Source organism: Nicotiana tomentosiformis, chromosome 3 (genome assembly GCF_000390325.3).
Source record: "Nicotiana tomentosiformis chromosome 3, ASM39032v3, whole genome shotgun sequence".
Classification (NCBI taxonomy): Eukaryota; Viridiplantae; Streptophyta; class Magnoliopsida; order Solanales; family Solanaceae; genus Nicotiana; species Nicotiana tomentosiformis.
The window spans coordinates 41102379-41114836 of NC_090814.1; the positions used below are offsets into that span (position 1 = coordinate 41102379).

The 12458-nt window shown below is 40.3% G+C and overlaps 1 long non-coding RNA gene across 4 annotated transcripts; it reads left to right on the plus strand.

Moving 5' to 3' along the window:
- The first annotated feature begins 2259 nt into the window (after positions 1–2259).
- On the plus strand, positions 2260–12095 carry LOC104121214 (uncharacterized). Of its 4 annotated transcripts, XR_691861.4 has the most exons (8): positions 2260–2901; positions 5399–5470; positions 5553–5619; positions 5801–5942; positions 6079–6782; positions 6867–7713; positions 7786–7998; positions 8062–8776. It is a non-coding gene; the product is annotated as an uncharacterized lncRNA (long non-coding RNA). The 4 variants fall into 4 exon arrangements; XR_004503642.2 differs by lacking the exons at positions 6867–7713; positions 7786–7998; positions 8062–8776 and adding an exon at positions 11459–12095 and having other exon boundaries at positions 2672–2901; positions 6079–6150; XR_691864.4 differs by lacking the exons at positions 6079–6782; positions 6867–7713; positions 7786–7998; positions 8062–8776 and adding an exon at positions 11459–12095 and having other exon boundaries at positions 2673–2901.
- Positions 12096–12458: the final 363 nt, after the last annotated feature.

Consider the following 12458-nt stretch of genomic DNA (forward strand, 5'->3'; position numbering starts at 1 on the left):
ACGACCTGATCTTGCAGGCCGAGCTGTTCTACGACCCTCGATCTGATGATATTGGCCGAGCTACCTGGATCAATTAACACACGCTTAATCTTAGTTTTATTCATGAGTATGGATATTACCAGTGCATCGTTATGGGGTTGGATGATTCCCTCTGTATCTTCATCACTGAAGGACAAAGTCACTATGGGTGTATAATCTTGAGTTCGAGATCGCTTTTCCCTCACAATCGATGTTTTAGTGCGTTTAAGCATCGGTCCCTGAGGGGCATCGACGTCGCCGATGATCATGTGAATGACGTGTTGATGTTCTTCTGGCTCGTTTTGCTTGCTGAATTCCTTGTTCCTAAAATGGTTCTTCGCCCTATCACTCAGAAATTCCCGAAGGTGTCCTTTGTTAAATAAGCGGGCCACTTCCTCTCTTAGTTGCCTGCAATCTTCCGTTCTGTGTCCATGGGTGCCATGATATTCGCACATTTGATTGGGATTCCTTTGGGCAGGATCGGTCTGCATGGGTCGAGGCCATCTGGTGTCTTTGATGTGTCCGATGGCCGATACGATGGCGGATACATCAATGTTGAAGTTATACTCCGATAATCGAGGGACTTCTATAGGATCGACATATTTATCAAAGCCGCTCTTGCTCATAAGTCCCTGAGAATTTTGTCCCCGATCAGTCCTTCGGTTGTTCCGAACCGTATCACGTGCTGAACCGTTGTTCATCCGATCTGTGTCGTACGGTTGGTATCGGTCTTTGTTCGACCTTTGTTCTCTGTTGATTTCCCTCTGATTTTTAGTGGTTGTGTGGTTCTGACTTACGGGCCCATACGGAGCTCCCAATTGATCATCTTCGACCCTGATTTTTGATTGGTACCGGTTGTGTACATCTGCCCAAGTTATTGCTGGGTACTCGATCAAATTTTGTTTCAGACGACGTGATGCTGTCGAACTTAGCCCGTTTAGTCCTTGGGTGAAAGCTTGTACGGCCCAATCATCTGTGACCGGTGGCAAGTCCATACATTCCATTTGAAATCGGGATACGAATTCCCTCAGCATTTCGTTACCCCATTGTTTTACTTTGAATAGATCTGATTTCCTTGTTGCAACCTTTATGGCACCATTACGAACGAATCTGCTAACATGGCAAAAGAATCAATGGAATTTGGTGGTAAGTTGTGATACCAGATCATTGCTCCATTTGCGAGGGTCACTCCGAACTTTTTCAACAACACGGATTCGATCTCATCATCCTCCAAATCGTTGCCTTTGATGTCACATGTGTAGGAGGTGACACGTTTGTTAGGATCGGTCGTACCATTATATTTGGGAATTTCGGGCATACGAAATTTTTTGGGGATTGGTTTTGGGGCCACGCACGAGGGAAAAGGCTTTTGTATGAATTTTTTTGAATCGAGCCCTTTTATCATTGGCGGAGCCCCCGGGATTTGATCGACCCCAGCGTTATATGTTTACACTTTTTTGTCGTTGGCTTCGACTCGTTTTGTGAGTTCCTCGAGCAATTTAGCAATTTCAGGAGCGGTCCTCGATTCCTGCTCGTTTGATTTCACTACGGCGTGCTCCGTTCTGGGGGTGACTTCTCGAAGAAGCGGATTGGAGTTCGGCCCGCTTTGCATATGAGTTCGGCTCTGCAACTGAGCTATCGCTGCTTGTTGGGCTTGTAACATTTCGAAAATCATACGCAAGCTGACCCCGATTTCCCTCGTGCTGTAGGTGTCTCGGGCTATGGGTCGAGCACCGCCCTGAACGCTTCTTTCCGGTTCAGAACGCTGATTCGCTTCTAGAGCTATTTGTGAATTGATATCCAATGGTACTTCGGCTCGAATTTCGGGTTCTTCGATTCGAGCCTCGTTGCCGTCGTCAGGTAGCCTTCCGGCCCCGGGCGCCAAGTTGTTGGTTTCATCTTGAAGGTCGGCTTCGAGGTCGATAGGTAGAGCCATTGCTGATTTGAAGTTGTAAGCTGGAGTGTACTGTAGATTTATATCAAACAATCACTGTTACCCTTAGCCCCACGGTGGGCGCCAAACTGTTTACCCGAAAAATCGAATAACGTTAAATTTAGATATGGTTCTAAGGGTATGCAAATTTCTTTGATACAAAATGACAATACATGTATTTTTGCTATAAAATGGGAATGATGGACGGGAAGACTAAAATGAGTTAGAAAAACAAGCACAATAAAATCTTAATATATCTTGGAGGCCCCTTGTCTATTGCAGTCTATCCCCTTTTTATAGTAGAGGGTCACTGCTTTATCTATAACAACATAATAAAATAATACATATAGTGGAGGACCCATGATCGTTTGTCTCTTCCTTGATTCTCGCCAAGATTCTCTCCCTCTGTGCGGTTGTAACGACTCTTGTCTGCGAGCTTGGCACTGGCTCGAGCTCGGTGTTAGATCGAACCCCCAGTCTTGGTTCGAGCTAGGTTCTGCCTTAGGGCATCGATATTCAGGGCCTGTGTCGATCGGTGTTGCCCCGTAGTCCGATTCGGACACGGGCTCGATAATGATATCGAGTTTTGCCGTTGATTGGTCTTATAGCTCGAATCTCGACGTCCCTACTTCGGAGTTCGTCCGAGCTTGTCATGTGGATACCCTTCGATTGAAACGTCATTGTCTTTTCATTGTCTCGACCGGTCTTTACGAGCGAGAATGTTTTGACCGTACACAGTCATTCCCTCCTATTTCATCCCTGAAAATAAGAAAACAGACCCAACTAGGGGAATTTGGATAGAATAAAATAAGCAAAACGACTCTCCTCTCTCAAATTGATGATCCAGTTGCAAAAAACTGCATCGCCGCCAACCAAGTACCAACTCATCTCTTTTTCCATCACCAGCCCCTATTTACCGCGATCTCAACATTGCCGGCCACCATCTCCAGGTAACCCAACGCGTCTCTCTCCACTCTCGATCTCTATTCTGCGATTTTAATTTGATGAGATATGATCCTGATAGAGTATGTGAGGAAACATAGAGAAGGGAACTAGATTGGATTTAGAGGAATGGAAGGTTGATGAAATGTGAAAAAAGTTGTAGATTAATATTTTGTGACCTAATCTTAGTGTGGGGGGATGGAGGCGGTGATGAGGTTGGGTTACTACTGCAAATTTGGTATCTAAGCATGTTCTAGGGTTCACGAATTAGAAACCCTTGATAAATTAGAATGTAAACTAAAAATTTCAGAATAGATGTGTGGATTACTTTTTCTTCCTTTGCAATAACTATACTAGTAAATTACTTGCCACTCATCATTTTGGCTTAATTTTGTATCATATGCACTATCAATAGAATTAGATTCTTAAATATTTTTTGGTAGTAATTACACTATTATTATGTAGAATATATGGAAATAGAATGGTAATTTACTTGTTCTCTCCAAACAATTCTAATGATCATTTCAAGTGAATGTATTAATCTTTTGCAGTTGGCAAGCAGTGGAAGACTAATGATTACTTATTCACTATGGCACTTTATATGATTTTGTAAAGAGAAAGATTGGACCTTAGCTTTTCAGGTGTTTAAAATGACTTGGAAGATCTATTTAGTTTTGACAGTTGGAAAAGGAAAACTAAAGTTGGGAAAACAGATAAATGTTTTTCTTGCTCACTCCAAAAGAAATCTACATGATATTTATTTGCTAAAGATTTTCACTCTTTTTATTATTTAATAAAATGAGCGTCCTGGGTTTCATCGGGACGACCGATTTGCTATGTAGATACCTGATATAGCTGATATGGGTTGTGGTAATTCATGTCTATGTAATGACATGGTGACACTGATATTTTTAATACTTAATCTTCAGATAAGTTAAAATAAAATATTATCTCTGAATTATTTTAGAAGCCTTTTCAATTAATGAGTAACATACTAGCTGATAACTGACATCAAGCTTATGTGGTAAGCATGAATCACAGGTGACCTTAAGATAGCAGGTTGGGACGCTGCCTCCGTCAGATCTTCTCAATAACTATTAATTGTTTGAGAAATAGCAGAATAATTATTTTCTTTCTAAAATCAATAATATTTTGAATAAATATTTAATAGGAAAGTACCATGGTTATGATAGGTAAGTAGACAATACTCTAGTTTAGATTTCTCTTTTTTGTGAGATAAAATTATCTTTTTCTTGATGGAGTCAAGAGTAAATCACTCTATTTATATTCTACCATATTCAAGCTGATTACTAGATTGATGGTTGTACTTTAATGGTCAGTTTAATTTTTCTTACATGATGATACATTTTATGTGCATATATTCTGAAAATTGTATTGGATTGATTGTTGGACCTTAATGAACATGCGACTGACATGAGCATCTTATTATAATGTATCTGCAGCTTCCTGTCTTTGTAGTTTGTACCATTTCGAATTTATGTAAAGAATGAGGTTTATAAATCTGATGGAAAAACATTTCTTATGGCATGAACTTGCAGCTTTAAAACAGTTTTGGGTGTTCTATTTTGCTACAACATATATACATCATGGACTTTGATCTTACCAAGAAGTACATATATCTTTAGACACATAAGCATATACCATATAAGTATAAAATTTGACTATGTTCTGTTCCTTAAAGATCTTATATGGTCTTTTATTTTTAGAATATTATATTTTCTAGTATGTTCTATATATGTTTAAGTCTCTTATGCCAATAGCATCCATAAACAAGCACCACAAGCACCATGGATTCTATTTCAGTTACAAAGTATTGTTGAAAATACCCCAGCCACTTGCGTTAAATATGCTAACATAATGCTCTTTTCCTTTTTGACTTATGATCAATTTGTTATGGAATAGAAAACAGATAACTATAAAACTCAATCTTTTATTTGTGAAATTGTTTCATATCATTCATTCTTCTAAACCATCATGGGGAAGTGTTCCTTCTGACAATAGTTATTTGCTCTAATATTTTTCACCTATAGACATGATGGACACTTTCTCTTGATTTTAAATGCATGAACAATATTCTAGCCTCCTTTATTGTACATCAAAATGAGAAGGGATTGGTAGTTTATTAAGTGATGGAATTGCTGGTTTACAAGTTAATAGTTTAAAACATGTGAAGGAATATATGGTTTATGCTTTCATCATAACCTTGTGCTAGCTATTATAATATCTGGGGAGCTTGTAAGCAAGGTTTGAAAAGTCCAAGATGCTTATGACTATGATCGACTCTAAGTTCGAAAAGAACAAGAAAATATGTGCCTAATCATGTTATTGTTTTAGGCAGTTATACTATGTTGATACAAATTTTCAATATAAAGTATCTTTTAGTTAATTAAGATGCTTCTATTAATGTCTAAACTTCTAGTTTCCTCTTTTTCTTTAATTTGTGAGAATTTTAGGTCCATCGTCATATAATTTTCTTTTTTCTAGGTGGTCAGGCTCTGTGCCAAGTCAAGGGAAGCTCTCAGTTCTCCTATCTAGCATTTAACCCTTCACTATCAGGTTAGTTTTTTAATTTCTTCTCCTCAAAATTTTATATATCATTCTATTTTGAATGATATCTTGTAAACTTTTACTTGTACAGGTTCGCCATCTTGACACATCTGAGAAGAGTGAACTGCACAAGTTACAGCAACTGAAGGATGAACAAGGTTTGTGTTGCTTTCCTGGATTTTCTTTGGCCTCATATGTATTGGGGGGATTTAGCATTTACATGGTGATACTTTTAGCATAGTGCTTGGGTTTTTTTTCTCATTCTCATTATATATCCTTTATCAGAGCATTCTAAATGTGTGCACATGATTCAGAGTCATTTGATTTATGAACTTTCAGGAGAGCTCTCCAGCAATGATGAGAAGAAATATAAAGCTTTGAAGCGGGAAACAGAGAGGGAAATAGCTCAGGTGCTGATGTAATTTGTTGTACATGTGTTGGTGCTAGAGATCCTAGATTGGCTAATTTCAGATTCCGCTAGGTTGGTTTACCTTATTACTGAAGATTTGAGGATTTCCTAACTATTTTAGATCTTCAGTTCCTTATTTTTGTTCTTATGTACTTATTCTGGATTCTTGCTTGTTTTAATATTTCTGTTGTGTTAAACCTCTTGGTAGGTACTTATTGATGAATCTACTCAGGCTACTAAACCTGAATGTCTTATTCCTTTGGTTCTTGGCGCAAAACAGGTCACTATTGAAATTAATGTCATGTTGAAATTCATTTATGAAAATATGTCATACTAAACTTGTCACGACCCAAAACTAACCCGTCATGATAACGCCTATCATGGTACTAGGCAAGCCGACTATTCAGACATTTTCAACACTTTAAATCTTTGAAAGATACTAAAACAGTTTAAATAAAGGAAAATATCTTAAAAACAGGATAAGAATCATAACTCAATACATAAATTCTTCCCAAACGGGGGTGTCACGGAGTGCATGAGCATCTACGAAATAACAAAGTCTAGTACACTGTCTAGAAGTAAAACTGAATAAATAAGCTTAAAGATAAGGGAGGAGAGTCAAGGTCTGCGAACGCCAAGCAGCTACCTCGATGATCTCCTAAGGTCTGGCCTCTGCAACTCAACAACCGTCAAAATCGGAAGCACCTGGATCTGCAACTGAAATCGGAAGCACCTGGAAGGTCTGGCCTCTCCCTTCTCATTCATATGTGCGGTTGTGCAGCCGTCGCCCGGGGGTTCCAAATGCAGTTCCCCGACTAAAGGAATGGATTGAGGGTATCTGTACACAGATGACGTACACCGAACATGCATGGCGCGATCTTTTGAAGGTCTGATGGGAGGCGCGCTCTCATGGTAAGGCCTCTCTCTAAATAGTTAATACCATGCTTCTAACTTTCATTTCATTATACTGACCTTCCTTCCCCTTTGTTGTTGCAGGTTTGCCTAAGACCACTAAACTTAGGCCTTTAGAAGGGGATGAGGGCGTGTCCTTGTCCGTTGATCCCTCCGTTGCGGGGTAGCCCGGGGCTGCTGCGGAGGAAAAGAAGAAAAGGAAGAGGAAACCTTCGGGCTCTCCGGGCCCTGAGGCGAAGAAACCAAAGAATAGGGTGGCTTGCAAGCCCAGGAAGAGCTCTAGCTTCCGGATGCCAGACTTCGATTCTCTTCTCTGGCTCAGGGACTAGCCGGAAGAAGATCTCATTTTCGTCACCCACGGGACGACCTTTCCCGCGGGGCAAGAGGCATACGAGGTGGAGACTCGTGAGGCCGACCTCCCTTAGACTCGAGAGGTCGATATGGAGACTTGGGGTGGGACTCCCTAAGACTCCGGCTCAGCTCCGAAGGAAGTGCCCGGTATAATTGAGATTTTGGGGATGCCCTCCTACACCGAGTCCATGCTCGAGGAGGCCCAAGCGGGAACGGAGAAGTCCAATGAAGTGGTCCATGGTGTGAACGATCCCCTTCATTCCTTTTTCGACAGTGTGGACTCGTCCGCTTTGGAAGATTTCTCTGGGCTGAGTGACCTGGAAGTTTTGAAGAACACATCCTCGAAAGTTGGCAGGCCGAGTTCGAGCCTGAAATTGATCAACCAGTTCCCTGTTCTGAGTGTGGACCCAGTCGCAAGAGATTGATTATTCTGACCATCCCGGAGGATGCCCGAGTTCTGTCTGCTCCCGTGGGGATAGCTGGCTACCTCCAATGCCTGGTGACCATGGAGGACCAAGCAAAAATGAATGAGGTGAACGTACCGTGCCTTTTCAATGAGGCGCAGCAGGCGCTGAACCAGGTAAGGCATCATTATGTTTCTTTGAACTTTACTTAGGTTTTGATATTTCTCACGTTTTTCATCTTTCTGCAGACCTCGATACTTTATCACGAGAGCTTCCTTCGATATCGGGTCGAGTTCAATCAGCTCGACCTCGAGGTAAAGGAACTTGCCCAGAAAAGGGAGATGTACAAGCTTCTCAACGAGAAATAAGAAGGGGTCATTAAGAACCTTCAGGCTGAGCTGGATGGGGCTTCGAAAGAAGCATCGGTCCTAAGGCGGGAGCATGCCAACTTGGTTGAAAAGGTAAAGATTTTTAATGTTATAAACGAAGGACTGGTCGTAGTGGCTAACGACAATACCCCGCAGGTCCAGTAGAAGATCGACCAGATCGATCAACTCCGAAAGGAGATGGTCGAAATCCAAGTCATGGCCGACGGGTAGAAAAGCAAGATAGATCTGCTAGCCTTGGAAAAGGAAACCGCCGTGGCGAACCTGTCTTCGGTAGAGGTTCAACTTCGGGTGGCGAAGGAGAAAGCTGATAAACGGGCACAACTAAATGAGGATCTCCGAACACAGCTGGGCTCAGCCATTTCTGAAAGGGATGCCTTTGGTAAGGATCTCAAAGCAACGAGGTCCAAGTTGGAGATAACCTCGGCCGATGTTGATGAGATGGTGGCTCAAAACAAGGCTGATGTGGAAGTAGTCGAGGCCCACCTAAAGACCACTGCTGAGTACTTGAGGTGGCTATCTCGAAGGAGACCCTCGAGAAAATCCATGCCCGAGGAATCGACCCGTCTGCCGAGATCGAGGAGGCAAAAAGACTTGAGGCCGAGGCGAAGAAGCTAGCTGAACCCGAATGTGAGGAGGGCTCCGAGGGTTCCAAAGAATCTGAAGGCCCCGATGGTTCTGGTGATGAATCGGGATCCGGTGAAGATCAGGCGCAAATGCCTTAGGAATTTTTAATTTTTGTGTTGTGTATATATTTTTTGTTCATTTTGAGGCCCTTTTTGTTGAGCCTTTGTAAAGATATTCCGGAATATATAAAATATTTTCCCTTTCGGCCATTTCAACTTTTTAGCATCTTTTCTCAATTTCCATTTTTGCAAATATTTTTGATGCCTTAGCATAGAATCAAATGTAGTAATAGGTCGTCTGTTTTTTGGAAGTCCAAACAGAACCCGACCTCAACGCAAACTTTTGTTTGCTCGAAGTTTTGAAAACTTGAAGTGACTGGAAGTTTTCCAGACATGTTCATATAAACTTACCATTCACAGAAGTGCTCTCGCAAATGCCTGCTTATGACAAATTCTTGAAGGAGATCCTTACAAAGAAGAGGAAGATAGAGGAGACCTTAGTGGTCAAGCTCACAGAGCATTGCAACGCGATGTTGCAAAACAAACTCCCCCAAAAGTGTGAAGATCTAGGTAGTTTTACTATACCTTTCTCATTAGGAACTGTCAATTTTGGTAAATTTTTATGTGATTCTGGTGCCTCAATTAACTTAATGCCTCTATCTATTTACAGGAAACTAGAGAAAGAGATTGGAGAGATAAGGTCAGTGCCAATATCTTTGCAGCTGGCGGACCAAACGACTTTAATATCCAAGGGAATTGTGGAATATGTGTTAGTTCGGGTAGATAAGTTTGTATTTCTTATAGATTTTATAGTGGTGAATATGGAGGCGAACAAGGAGGTTCCCCTCATCCTAGAAAGACCATTCTTAGCAACGGGTAGAGAAATATTGGATATACACAAGAGGAAACTCATGGTTAGAGTGGGTGAGGAGATGATGACTTTTGATATGAATGTAGAAAAGAGGGTGCAAAAGGACAAACCAGTTGCAAGTGTTGAGTGGAAAGTGAGGGCTCGAAAGAGAAGGCTGCAGTGAGCGAGAAAGATAAGTGTGGGGTGTACCCCAAAAAGCCTGAAAAGAAGCAGTCTGCATGGATGTGCGCATTAGTTCGAAGGCGAGAAATGGAGCCCGACTTCGACCCGGACCCCGACTAGATGTTCAGGGAAGTTTCCTTTACCTTATGCTTTTTAATTGTGTGTCATGGGGGACATGCCACAACTTAAAGTGTGGGGTGGGGAATAATTGTATGTTGTATGTATGTATATTAGTTTTCTGTTTGTTAATTATAGTAGTTAGAGAGAGAAAATAATTGAAAAAACCATAAAAATTGAAATCTTTTTGATTTTTCCCGACAATGGATATCATTCGATAGGTTTCTTGAGGGTTAAAGTCGAAAGAAAAAGACAAAGATTTTCTTTTGTTAGGTAGTGTAATAATTTTCCCTTGGTTTTTCTTTGTACCGCGGTTCTTTTCCAAGGGTTTTGTTTGAACCGGGTGTAGTTAGTTTTTGTTTTGTAGAGTAGTAGGAAGCCTTGTGCTGTAATTTGAATTGAAAGCAATATCTCCTGACTTTATTATGCCTTGAGAATAATGAGTACTTTAGTTGTGATGCTTATGCTCAGTTTTTGACTCTTGTATAAGTACCTTAAATTGTATAATCTTAACGTTGCTTAACTGCTTTGACTAGAGTGTCTTGATAGTCTAATCCTGAGTGAGTTATGTGCCATGTGTGTGTGAGGTTTTGTATTATTCTGTGCATTGCATTTGATGTCTAGAACTTATCCCGTGTGATTGCATAGCGAAATAGTAGTTTTATTCAGTCTTGGAAGTGATATAGGCGTTTCTTTGTTGAGCCAGATATATGTTTACCCACCTAATTGTTATGTATCTTAGTTAACTCCTTTGGGCCGAAAATCCTGTTTCTTTGGTAACCATATTATAAGCCTTACCCATTTGTTTGAATTGACCATCTATTTGAACCTTGTACCTCTCGTGAGCACTTGAATTTGTTATGAACTTTGTAAAAGTTGAAGTGTGGGGTGGTTCGTTTGGCTTTTAAGTAGAACTATTGAACTAAGGAGAAAGGTGCACTGTTTTGAAAAAGTAAGAGCCACTTGAATTGAAAAAGAAATGAAAAAAATAAGTGTATGATTGTGAAAAATATTCCCTGATAGTGGTAACTTGATGTAATTGTGCTTAAAGAAGTAGGGAGTTAATGTATATTGATGTGAAGGTGGAGTTATGGTTGTACATAAATATGGGGTTTTGAATGGTTAATTGTATGTATTAAAGTGCTTAGGGAGGTGTAGTCACTCTTATATCCAAATGTACCCTACCATCCCGCAGCCTACGTTACAACTAATTAAAGTCCTACTTGATCCTTGATTGAATGAGCTCAATTAGTAGAGTAGTACACTACGGGCAAGCCTATGATACGTCTTTTGTGGCATATGAATGTTGTTTCTGAGAGTGAGTGAATCCTTTCTATCTTGAGTTCCTGATTGTTCTTAAATTTTATTGTGTGTGGAACTACTCTCTATTGTTGTGTGAGGGCACTTGATTCATGAAGGAAATATAATGCTTTACCTCTGTGTTAGAATAAGTGAGCGGGTTATAAAAATGCATGGTGATTTTGAGTCAATTCTTGAGGCGAGGATGTTACGGTATTGTGCTTAATCTGTTTTAATTATTCTTGGTGTGATGAGTTATTAGTGTTGTTTAAAAAGGTTGTGTCTATATGGAGTGTAGTTTGATTGCTCGAGGACGAGCAATGGTTTAAGTGTGGGATGTTGATGGTAGGCTATAATCTTATGTTTTAGTCACTTATTGCACTCTAATTTACTGCACTTTATTCATTTTGAGCTTTAATTGATAGTGTTCTGCACTTATTTTGTGTTTTATGCCTTATAGGAGTGATTCCGAGCTATGTAGATGTTATGGAATGAATTTGAGTGATTTGGAACTTTGAAGTCTGAGTAAAAGCCCAAGGTATTAAGTCGGGATCGTGTTCGGGGGTCGAGGACCAGGTCTGGACGTCAAAACACAAGAAAAATCCGTACTCTGAGAAATCCTCACTACCGCGATGCGTGGGGCGCCGCGGCTGTGAAATTCTCTGCTGCCCGTCAGAACTAGCTCTTTGGATTTCCACACTAATGTCCCACATGGCGCGTTTTCCCATGCGGCGCGTTTGTGCAATTTTTAGAGAGGAAAATCCAATTTCGGCTAGGAGAAGGTGATTTCGTCTTGGCCCGACCCTACTTGGTATAAATACATGAAAAAACATTATTTTCTGGACTTTTGACACATATTTGACTTAATGGGGCTAAGGAGGAGTTGGAAGAACACGAGCACAAGGATTTGATCATTCCTTCCTCACTCCAGACCCGAGTTTGGATTGAATTTATGTTTTCCTATACTTTAATTTTATTTGTGATGAATTGCTCCATATCTATAGAGTAGTCCTCTTTAGGGTTTGATGGATTTGGTGTATTGATGATTGGTTGTGGATTATAATTCTAGTTTTATATATTGAAGCGTTTTTGGATAATTTAATTGTTGCATCTATAATCACTTGTTCATGTAATCGAGAGAGGAATAACTAGTGATATCTTTGTATTATATTGTTGGTTGAGTTCATTACTTCTTCTTAGTAATCGAAAGAGGCTAGTTGAATCATTTATTAAACCTAGTTAGGAGAATAATCGAGAGATGTTATCCTAAAGACCAATCCGCTACGCATTCTTGTATATCTTCACGTGCTTAAATTGGTTCATCTCGTGAGGTTAAGACTTAATCGAGAGAGGAGTTTTGCCTAATGTTTGAACTAATAATTGAGTGAATTCGAGAGACTCACTTAAACATTAGAAGTTAATTACCTAGAGTTAGATCCTAAACAATTATCTTGCACCTA